The sequence below is a fragment of the Panicum virgatum genome, chromosome 8K (genome assembly GCF_016808335.1).
Source record: "Panicum virgatum strain AP13 chromosome 8K, P.virgatum_v5, whole genome shotgun sequence".
Taxonomy (NCBI): Eukaryota; Viridiplantae; Streptophyta; class Magnoliopsida; order Poales; family Poaceae; genus Panicum; species Panicum virgatum.
In genome coordinates, this window is record NC_053143.1 from 14,261,680 (window position 1) to 14,273,451 (window position 11,772).

Sequence of the window (11,772 nt, forward strand, 5' to 3'; positions counted from 1 at the left end):
AAATTTACCAACTATTCCATCAGGAGGCCCTCGACATCTCTATGGTCGGCTTGTGGGTTCTGTAAGTATTTTACTCTCCTTACGTATTGTTTTGCATGATCTCAACATACTGATCTCTTGATTTATTCGGTATCATGTAGAATGGAGATACATACTTGCAGAAGAAAGGAATACTCTCACCTCGGCTTCATCGACCCAATTACTTGTAATTGGAGGCTTCTACATGACAATTCCGATGAGATATTCCAAAACTTGTTCAAGTATATAAGCGTTCATCACAACAAGCAAATGATATTGTTTCCTTACAACTTTGCGTGAGTGATTCCTTCCGTCTAACTCTTTCTATTCTGTAATCGAATTGTTTAAACCTTAACTACCAAGAACTGCCTCCGTATAATCTTGCAGTGAACACTTTGTTCTAATTGTCATAATTCCCGAGAAGAGCCTACTCGTGGTTATGGACTCATTGAGGAGACCTCCAGAACAATACAAAAATCTTCTTAACATGATGAAAAAGTAATTCTACCACTACTCCGTCGATGACCGATAATTTGAATCACTTTGTTACTTGACTATAATTGTTCTAATCATGCACAGGGTTTGGAAAGAATTCGCTAAAAATCATCCAGGCAAATATGACAAGGAATTGAAGATCAAGACAGATTTTCCGGTACGCACTTGGATGATTCGTTGCACGATTCATTAGTTTTATTATATATTCATGTAAATACCTGATAATTTCTTCTCTCTTAAAGTGTATGAGGCAGAAACCAGGCATTGTATTGTGCGCATACTATGTATGCGAGAACATCCATGGTCTGGTAGGTCCTCCAAAGAGCTGGACAGATTGGGAGGAGGAAGTAAGTAAAAAAACTTGTTAATATTTGAACTCGTATTTTAATTAGTCGAAATTAATTATCCCCTTTTTCCATATGTCGGGGAGATGCGCGATAAACTCATACCGGAGGAAAAGATTATGGCGATTCAAGAACAATTCTCCAGATTTATTGTTGAGCAAGTCCTCGATCCAAAAGGCGAATTCTACTATGATGGAATATCTAATATTGACAATCACAACAAATATGACAATATACGCGTATATATGTAATTAAGAACGAATATAACTATGTAAATATATATGTGTGTCTATGTATTAAATTTCTATTTATGAGTATGTATGTATGTATTAAATATCCATAAGGCGAATTCTACTATGTAATTAAGAACGAATATACCTATGCAAATATGATGGAGTATGTATGTATTATATATATAAGTACTCCAATAATATATATGTGTATATATATATTTATATAATATTGGTCCTAGACATTTTCATATGTAAAGGAATTCACATATATAGATATGTGTATACATATATATATAAGTGAATTAATTTATATATGAAAACTATCCAGGACAAATATTATATAAGTAACTATATATATATATTAGTGGAGATCATACACACTGAATTCCAATACATAAGTTTAATTGAAATGCAAAAGTATAATTGAAATTGAAAAAGAATTGAGAAAAGAAAAACATGAAGAAAAAAAAAGACATTTTGTCCCGATTGGTGTTAAGGGTGCGCCAGCCACGTGGGCGCTGGCTGCACCTTTTGTCCCGGTTGCCACACCCGGGACAAAAGGGCACCCCCTTTTGTCCCGGACTGGCGTTCCCGGTTGGGAATCCGGGACAACAGGGGTTTCCCAACCGGGACAAATCAACGTTTTTGTAGTAGTGTAGATGATGTCACTGAGTAGCACCGGCTTTCTGGACGCCAGCGGCACTAACCCAGACATGAAATACGAGCTTCTGCACCATACAGCTCCCTAAGCGATTGGTGTTTAGATCTTTGGATAAAGGTTTAGAACTTCATTGTTGAATCCAATAGCCAACCCTTAGGTGATGTTTGGATAGCTATAGGAAATTGGTTTGGGTTAGGAGGATGGAAAAGACCGGGTGGGATAGGAAAAAGGATACAAGTTTCTTTTGCTTTACCCATGTTCGGTTGAAACTTGGTTTGGGTTAGGATTATACAGTGGGACCCATAGAAAAATAGAGCAACTCCAGGAGCTTAGATAAATCTATTTGGCTACGTAAATTTGGATTACGGATGGTAAAAACTCCATCTAACAGACTCTTCATCCTCCTACCCTCGCTATCCCGCTTGGTATATACACGCCTCCGCTAGCTTTTTTGTTGCGAGCGGCCTCCTCTCGCACGCGCCTATTCTCGCGCCCTCCCGCACCCTCGGGCCGGCAGCGGGGCGGGGCACCCGCGACGAGGGGTGGCGGTAGGAGGGGCCGACGCAGCAACACAACCCTCACGCACATGTCGATGGCGAAGCTTGCACCCATGTGGAACGGCACGGCCATGGCCATCCCCGTCGTCCTACCTCTACCTCCCCGTCCTCCTGCCCACCCCCTGCTGAACAAGCGCGCGGCCCCAAACCCCCTCGCCACATAGCCCACAGCTCCTCAGCCTAGGCCAGGCGCCGCTCTTCAACACCATCGAGCCCCGTCCTCTCCGGCCTGGACTGCCCTCCTCAGCGGCGCACGGCTGCAGGCGCGGGCTGCACCGGTGGCGGGAGGCATGGAGGAGCAGGGAGCACGGTGCTGCAGGCAAGGTGAGGAAGAAGAAAGGATAGGGTGGGATCCACCTGTTAGTGTGTGTGGAGGGGGAGATTTGATAGCTAGTCTATTGGACTCTACCACAATATAGAGAGTCAATCTTAGCTAAATGGATAGCTAAATGTGTAACGAACATGGCCTCATTTAGGCCATTTCGAGTGATTTTGGTGATCGATGGACAACGCAATCAATGGGACTAACGAGTTTGTCAAGTAAATATTTTTAGATCTCAGAGATGAAGTAAAAAGCCCTAGCAAAGCAAAACACGAAAAAAGAACTCAAAGAAACGCTAAATTGGATGAATTCTGCAGAAAAGGATAGCACCGGTTTAACCGATGACCCTGCACCGGTTAAACCGGTGGGCATTGGATAGACCGATGCAGGGGCGTCGGAGCAATGGGCCAAGCTGAGCCGAGTCACGTGAAGAAACCCCAGTGCGACCGGTTGAACCGATAGTGCCAAAATGAGGCATCGGTGCATTCACCGGGGCTTTGTGCAGAGATGATGTTTTGCAGGAGGCAAAACTCCCTTCAGCACCGGTTTAACCGATGCCCATCGGTGCAACGCGTCGGTGCAATGACGCAAGCGTGTCAGAGCTACTCAACGGCTATATGGGACTCAAATATGGGACTCAAACAGGGTGACCAATTGAACCGACACCACCCCATGCAGAGGCATCGGTTCAACCGATGGTTGCTGATTTCAGCTAGTCGTTTGAGCAACAGCTCTATGGGCTTGTTAGCCTATATATATGTGTCACCTTGGCCATTTGAAGCTTGCTAGAGTCTAGAGGAACCCCGTACACATTGAAGAAACGTCTCCAAGCCATCCAAGGCAAATTGATCAAATTCATAGGCTTAGCACAAGTTTTGTAAGTGTTAGTGCTAGGATTAGCTCTTGAGAGAGTGTGAGAGCAAGGTGTTGTGTCTTGTGAGCTGGTTCTTGAGTGAACCAACGTGTATCTCGGTGTGCCGGCCATCCTAGGAGTCTTGGTAACTCGCCGGCAAGACTGCGACCCTCCGGCTTAGTGTGGAGTGGTGTGGACGGCTTTGTGCGGGGGAAGTGGAGACCCCATCCTTTGTGGAGAAGCTCCTCAGTGGAAATCGGGATCAAGGTGACCAAGGTGACTTGGTGTCCCCGGGAGAGACTTGATTGTCGAAAAGCGACACTTTTTGTGAGTGCTTCAACAACATGGAGTAGGAGTGCCTTTGTAGCTAACCGAACCACGGGATAAATCTCGCGTCAAGAATTTGCTTTCTCCCATCCCCTCTTTAAACTTCCGTATTTATTTCTTGCAAGTTGCCAAAGAGTCAAGTATCAGTATGGAAATTTTGGTTATCCACTGCTGATACTAGCAATTCAACAGACGAATGTTCCGGTGTTGCTGAATTTTCTCAACATCCTTCACCTTAGGAAATAGGGTTATGATCCAATAGTTTAAGTTTACATGGATGTAAAATCCAGACATTAAATTTTATGTTCACTACTAGGGGCACGTTACGCATCTTTGGTGGTAAAATTAGATGTATCTTGCGCTTCCAATTTCGTTTCTGTGTGTGAGGTATCAACATAAATATTTTTTGAAACTTTTCAATTAAAGGAGATCATATAGACAAATGAAAAATACCATGTGCCCATATGAGCAGGTGCCCCTTCAAGGATGTTTAGCTCGTCGTTGGTTTCATTAGGCCAGTGCACTCATGTTTTTCATGTCTTGTTATACCATCTTCCTCTAGCGCCCCCCTACACACATACAGGCACAGGGCTCCTACTGCATTGCTTGGGTCCTAATTAATTTTTTGCACTTAGTTTTGAAAATAAATCATGACTAGATAAATTTCTAGCATTTTATTCAAGAACTAGTTTCTGTACAAATCAAATTAACACCTTTTTTCCTGAGCTTATTTTTATTGTCAAAAGTGCATATCAATGTTAGACTGCACAAATCCTAGAAATTTTATTTAATGTTAAAGAAAAGGTGAGAAAGACATATTTTTTAAATAAAAAACATAAGTGCTCAGTCTTTCCGTTCTCAATACATATTCCGATTTGAAAATTACAGCATGAAACTGAATAAGATATGACATACATTTTGTGGAAAAAATACAATTTAGGATTGCATTATGAATCATTCTAAACAAGAATCAAGAAGGAACAACAAAAAAGAATGAACAAAAACTATCTGACAATAACAAAACACAAGTTGAAATATGGCGTACAATATCTAGGTTTTGGAGTTTTGAATCTGACAAGAAATAATGATAAAAGACAATAATTTTGTGACTGTTCACAATACTTATGTGGCCAAAACATGCATCAGCAAACAAATTGCAGGAGACGACAACAGATTTGGATAGAGCACATTCAGATGCACGAACAAATAAATCAGCAGCTGGCTGTTCGATCTGACCCACGCGCCTGCATTTCGCTGCGCCTGCCGCCGCCGCTTCCATCTCGCTTGCTGCTGGTGCACACCTCCGCCGTCGCAGCAGCCGCCGCTGCCACCCACCGCCTCCGCTGCGGCTACTCCTGCTATGGTGAGATTAAATTAAAGAAAGACATTTGGAAATTATTGATGCGATTTTTGAAAGCAGGCGATAACTAGCTGATGCATTAGCAATCAGCGGCTGTGACTGGTTTTTTCACTGTAGCTTTTCACTGTAGCTACAGTGAACCGTGAGTGCCAACGGTCACTAGCTCCAGCCGCAAGGTCACCAGCCCAGCCTCTTCCGATCATCCGAACAGGGGGTGGCTTGTTGGCTCACCGTTGTCCACCGTGAGGTTGGAGAAGAAGCCAGCCGGCGAGCTGCTGTGCCGCGCCAGCAACCAGCATGTCCATGGACCCGTCCAGCTGTCTCTACCTGTCACCGTGGTTGCCGAGCTAGTCCACTACACAACCTGTCATTGCAAACGCCTCTATTACCACCGATTTGAACTGAACCGGGAGTGAAAGTCTATTACTGCTAGTACCCCCCACCCTCCCTCGTGACCCCTCTCCTTGCTTCTGCCACCTCCCTTGCCACTACTACAAAAAGGCCAATTTGTTCCGGTTGGAAACTGGTCTTAGTTTCGGTTTCTCAACTGGAACCGCCAGACCGGGACAAAAGAGATGACCTTTTGTCTTGGATCAGGCAATCGGAACCAATAACGACATTTGATCCCGGTTGGTAACAATAACCGGGACCAAAAGGGTTGCTAGAGTCGACGTGGCAGGCAGCACCTTTGATCCCGGTCGGTGTTCCAAGCCCCCTCCCCCCTCCCTTTTTTTTCTTTTCTCTGTTTTCCTTTCCATTCGTTTCTTTTTCATTTCAATTTTACTTTTGTATTTGAATTCAAGCAGAGTATGAACTCCACTAATATATATAATATTTGTCCTTAATATTTACCATATATATAGAAATTCACATATACATATAATATTTATCTTAGGTTAAGTTTTTAAGTTGCCTAATTCACTTTCTTCCCCTCTTAGGCTAGAGCACCCGATCACTTTCAAAATAAAAATTTGACTAGTCTATTTTAACTTGAAGAGTCTCTTGGAGATGCTGGGTAAAATAAGAAGGGAACGTATTAGGTGCAAATAAATTTTTCCGTGCAAACTATGAAAACTTTAATCTGAGTCATCGGATCAACATCCAAAGGGCATAGGGGATTAGGTAATTTTACAATCTGGACCCGCCCTTAGATTGGGTAATCACACTTTTGCAAATCCCCCTCCCACCATCCTGCGCCCCTCCTTGGATGTTGATCTGATAGTCCAAATTAAAATTTTCATAGTTTGCACGAAAAGATTAATTTGCACCTGATATGTTCCCAAATAAGAAAGACCTTCCTTCTACCCCGCTCTGCTCCAGGCTCTCCTGGAGTTGTATATCAAGTAAATCTCTCGCTCTGACGTCCACAGCACAAATCGAGTTCCAAAAAATAAGCTACCGGTGATAGGAAAATTGCGTCCGTATAATCTAATTGAGCACAGCACCCAGCGCCTGAGCGAGATGAGCAGAGCAGCGGCTCTGGACCCGCGCGCGCGGCGCTGTTCGAAGGCCGAAGCGGAAGCGCCCCCAACGCCAGCGGTCCGTGCGAGCGAGCGCGGCAAGGCAAGCAGCGGCTCCGGCGGCATGCGCGTGCGAGGCTCCACCGGCCTCCACGCGAGTCGAACACCGGCTCCGGTGATCCAGGCGACTGTGTTAGCAGCAGCTCCGGTGGCCTTCGGAGCTCTGTCGCCCTGCACAGCTAGCGGCAGCACCGGTGGCTGACGCACGCGAGGCTCGGGCGGGCAGCGCGCAAGGGGAACGGTGGCTCCGACGGTCAGCGCGCGAGACGACGGGTTCCACCGATGCCGCAATCTTTTCCCGAAGTAACCCACCCCTGCCATTGGGATAAGATCGCTGGGAAAAGGCATGGTTATGTCCCTATCCCAATCCAAGTTTGTTTCCTTATCCTAGTTCCCAAACGTTGGATAAAATTTATCCCACCACCCATTTCCCACAAATCAAATGGGACCTTAGTTTATATAGGAGCTGTTTTGGGTACCGCTAATTTACGGTCAACCGTACGGGAGGCTCCCGTACGATCGATTTTCCGACCGTTGCTTTTTTTTCATTTATAGAAATTTTTTTGTCGTTTTTTGATTAAAAAAATTTAAAAAAATACAAGAAAATTTTGGAGACTAAAAACATTTCAAGCAAAAATAGGAGAGATGAAAAAAATTTCAAGAAAAAAAATTGGAGACCAGAAAAAAATTTCAAGAAAAAAAATTGGAGAGCAAAAAATTTCAAGAAATTTTTTTTATGTCATTAAAAAAATATTCATCCGAAAAAAACAAAAAGAATTCAAAAAAAATTGTTGAAACATTTTTGCAAAAAAAAATGGATCTCCCAGCGGCGATGGACGCGGTGTGCGTCCCGTGGCCGTCGGTGTCGAGCGGCGACCTGACCTCGGCGGTCTCGTTCATGCGCCCCGAGGTGGCCTGGTACCCCTTGGAGAAGAAACTCGCGCCGACGAGCTTGCGGTTGCAGGAGGCCGGCGGGAACCGAGCCCCGACACGCACGTTGTTGGCGATGCGCGAAACGGAGGCGAAACAGCCCGGATCGAGGGTTAGCTGGGATTCGATTTTGCAGTTCTAAGGGCGAGAAGAGAGCCGAAGGAGGGTCGTGGATGACAGGCTAGAGCTCCGGACGAAGCTCTAATGGGGCCGGAAGCGGCAAAGTCGATTCTGGCTGATTCAGCCCGGGAGGAGATCGGCTAGAGGCTGGGGAAGCTGGAGGGGGTGGTAAGTGAGTTGCTCGCGGAAGTAATTTAGGAGGGGCTGCCGGAGATGGCCGGAATCGATCAGAGAAGGAAACTGGATTCGGTGCAGCTAGGAGTACCGTAGTGCGGCGGCGAAGGACAAGCCGCAGCAGACAGAAGGCGGAGATGAGCAGGAGAGAGCCCGGATGCAGACGCGGCAAAATGGAGTACGGATAGATCGCCCTTGCCGCGCGAGACTGCCCCTGCCGCGCGCGCTAGCAGCGCCGCCGCCGCCTCCGCCTCCTCCACATCTGCTCTGAGGAGAGATCGAACGGAGAAGCTGCTGGATGCTTCGCGAGGAGCAATATTTTTTTACCGCAGCAAAGTAAACTAGCGGGAACGAACGGCGACCATAAATCTTAGAATGGACGGTGAATATTTTTTTTTACCGACGTGGCCTACCTGGCCGGCCGCGGAGCGGTGCGCAAATAAAGATATAGAAATTGTAATATGGTATGGTAACTTTGAAGAAAGTTATAATGCATTGGGAGTGGACGAATACCCATGAGTCACAAGTTAAGTAGGATGTGACACTCATCAAATGCAATGGTTATTTTCTAACCCACTATCCTTGCACGTGAATCACTCGCGACAAGGACATGTTAAGTAGGATGTGACACTCAAACGCAAGGGATATTTTTTAACCCACTATCCCTGCACGTTAATCACTCGACAAGGACATGAAGGGGAGAGGGATCCTTCAATCAGGATCTCACCAACCAACTGTGATCTTAGTACCTTACCATCTTTTTTTTTTTTTGCGAGGAACCATCTTATTAATTAATCAGTCCACATTGGTTTTAAAATTTGTTCAGTTGGGAAGGCTTTCTTGTATGTTAGGTTTAAGATTTCTGAGTCGACTAGTCCATAGAAGTCTAAGCTGCCACGCCGCACTGTCTGCTGATGTGCATTGTACATCTCTCCAGTAGCTTCTACCTAGCTGTTCAGTGTTCATCTCATGCATGGAAAAAAAAAAGAAAACGATCATGTGGTACCGCCGGCGTGGGTGCTGCTGAGAAAAGAAAACCTATAAAATTGTTTTTTCTCAAATATGATGGAGAGCTGCCCATCTTTGTATTAAGGAGAACTAGCAAGCTAGTACGCGAAAATAGTGTGGTAGATAGCCTTTTGCCAATTTTTATGTTTCCCGCATAGTGTCATATTGTCATTCTTTTTTTTTCTTTCTAAATGGCTCGAACTGAGCGTCGTCTATGCTTTCAGTCATATTTTGTGAAATATTTTTTTGGAGCATGAATTTTGGAAAAAATAGAATATATTATGCATAAACATGTACTTATATGTGTGTGTGTGTGTGTGTATATATATATGTTAACTAGCAATGTATACCAGTAAAAGTAAATATTCTTATTTCTTTTTTTATTCTCAATCGTTAACTCCAAAGCTCCTACGACTGATGCATCTTTACTTGTAGGGATAGACATTAGTGTTTATACAAACAAAACACCATGTTATATCAGAGCTGACCAACATTGTTTATTTTTTTTTGTTTCCTCATTTGCTTATATTCTTAGGCAATTACTCATATACATACTTTCTTATTTGAGTAAAGTCTACTTTTGGCCATCCAAATATCATCTCGGTTTGATTTTGTCCACCGAACCACAAAACCAGAAATCTTTGACCATCCAACTATTAAAATTGTTAAAATTTAGCCATTGGGCTGTTTTGGTGGGTGGTTTCGCTGATGTGGACTCCACATAGCGTTGGACCTACCTGTCAGTACTTCTCTCCTCTCCCTCTCCTCTCCCAATTTCGCTGCCTCTATCTCATCGTCGCAGCCATCAAGATCCTCCGCATCAAACCTGCTCTTCCTTCACTATGGAAACAGTGGGTTTGCCGTCTGCCAAAGCACACAGCAAAGACCAAAAAACACTCGGCAAAGGATTTGCCGTGTTTTATACACGGTAAACAGCGCACGGCAAAGCTCGCCCGGCATACAGGGTGTTTGCCGTGTGCCCTTTTTTGGGCACATGGCAAAGCCATTGTAGTGTGTTTTATCGGGCCCACAGCAAAATAAAATTACCCCGTCGACTCAGCATGCCACGTGGGCTATTTGCCATGTGCCACATGGTCAGACACACGACAAACAATGCCACCTTTGCCATGTGCCTTGCCATGGCACACGGCAAAAAATAGTGTCACACGGCAAAATTAATTTTCAGATTCATTTTTTTTGTTCAATCACAAATATTTCAGATTCCAATCAAATTAACATCACAGGCAATTCATATATATTGCATCAAATGTCACGATCATTTCATATATCACAATTTGCATCACATTCAATCCATAGAAGTCCAAATGCAAATATAGCAAATATCGCAATGCATACAAGCCCAAATATAGTCAATACAAGTCCATACAAGCACTTATAGTTCATACATGTCCATACAAGCACAAGTTCAAACGACAGTCTATACAAAGAGTGTATGTCCATACAAGCACAACTCACGACTACGGCAGCGGCGGCGGCGGGTGCTGCGACCACGAAGGGTTTTGCTGGAACTGCTGCAGGTAAGTCATCCATTGAGGAGGCAGCCACACATTCCGAGGCATCGGTGAAGGGGACATTTCTGTTGGCCCCTCATTTGATGCCGCCGATTGAGGCTGCAAATTCAAATTCATTAATTTGAAGTCTTTGTTTCTAAGACATTGTTTCTAAGTCTTTGTTTCTAAGGCATTGTTTCTAAGTCATGATAGAGTTGTCTATTAGTCAAATAACGATAAATGAAATTAGAAGGTTGTGAAATCGCTCACAAGAGTAGGGGTAGCTGCACGCGCAGGGATATTAGTCTGAGTGAATTGCGGTGGCGAAAGACCCATTTGCGAGCCCAGAGTCTGCATGAACTGAAAAGCCAGGGCCAGCTGCATCTGATTCTGCTGGGAGGCTTCCTGTGTCTGCCGAAGGTCTTGCTGCATCCTCTCCCGCTCGGCCGCCCACGCCTGCTGCTGTGCCTGCTGCTGTGCCGCCCATGCCTGCTACTGTGCTAGGAGCTGTGCTTCAAAGTCCCGTTGCATCTGGGCCTACAAAATTAGATTGCATGGTTAGAGTACCTAGAAACATATGTCAAAATTAATAAACCTTTGATGTAACATAAACAACCTTCAGTGCCTCCATCTGGATCTCTGTAGTGCTTTGACGTGGGCGTATGGCCGGGCTAGAGCTGGTGCTCCTGGCTTGAATCTGCGTGAGAGTAGGAGTACTGGCGGTGTCAATCAAGCTGTCTCCAATCCAGTACCGGCCATGTTTCTTCCCTCCTCCCACCCTCATCACGACTTCTGCATCAATGGGCTCTGTGCTCGGATCAAAGTCCGGCCCATTCACCTCCGTTGCCATCGAGTTGTACTCACTGAGGTGACTGTGGACAGTCGCGTTGCTGTACGCTTCTGGGGGGGTCCGCCGGGTTGTAGTTGACATCCGATGTCGCCTTCCCTTTGTGGGCCAAAGCCCACGCCTTGATCGGGGGGCAAGGCTCGCCTCCATGTGAGGCCGACTGTGAAAAAAGAAAGATGATTACAAATTGTGTACGGTTGAGTGTTAAAATGAAGAAATGAATTCACTTACCCATATGGCCGCGTACTGTCGTAGGTGACTGTTGCCCTGATGGTGCGGTGCATTTGGCATCATCAAACGCCACTGCCGGCAAGACTCGTGCATCTCCACCCAACCTTCCGCATACCACCTATCGATTATCATGTCCCAGCACTGTTCATTCCCGGCTAACCACCAAGGAATCACCTGCAGGTCATACATGACATATAAGAAGATCACCTGCAGGAACCATCCTCATATATTGTTCCCGAGTTAGCCTGAGGTTTCGCACAG

The 11,772-nt window shown here is 45.1% G+C and overlaps 2 long non-coding RNA genes across 2 annotated transcripts; both read right to left on the minus strand.

The window, feature by feature from the left end:
• Nucleotides 1–4,801: 4,801 nt before the first annotated feature.
• LOC120644010 lies at nucleotides 4,802–7,681 on the minus strand. Its single transcript, XR_005663346.1, has 3 exons — nucleotides 7,573–7,681; nucleotides 5,402–5,534; nucleotides 4,802–5,168 (listed from the first exon to the last, which is right to left on the minus strand). It is a non-coding gene; the product is annotated as an uncharacterized LOC120644010 (long non-coding RNA).
• A 2,846-nt stretch (nucleotides 7,682–10,527) lies between these two features.
• On the minus strand, nucleotides 10,528–11,174 carry LOC120646182. The gene is made up of 3 exons (XR_005664303.1): nucleotides 11,050–11,174; nucleotides 10,704–10,970; nucleotides 10,528–10,553 (listed from the first exon to the last, which is right to left on the minus strand). It is a non-coding gene; the product is annotated as an uncharacterized LOC120646182 (long non-coding RNA).
• Between the last annotated feature and the right edge of the window lie 598 nt (nucleotides 11,175–11,772).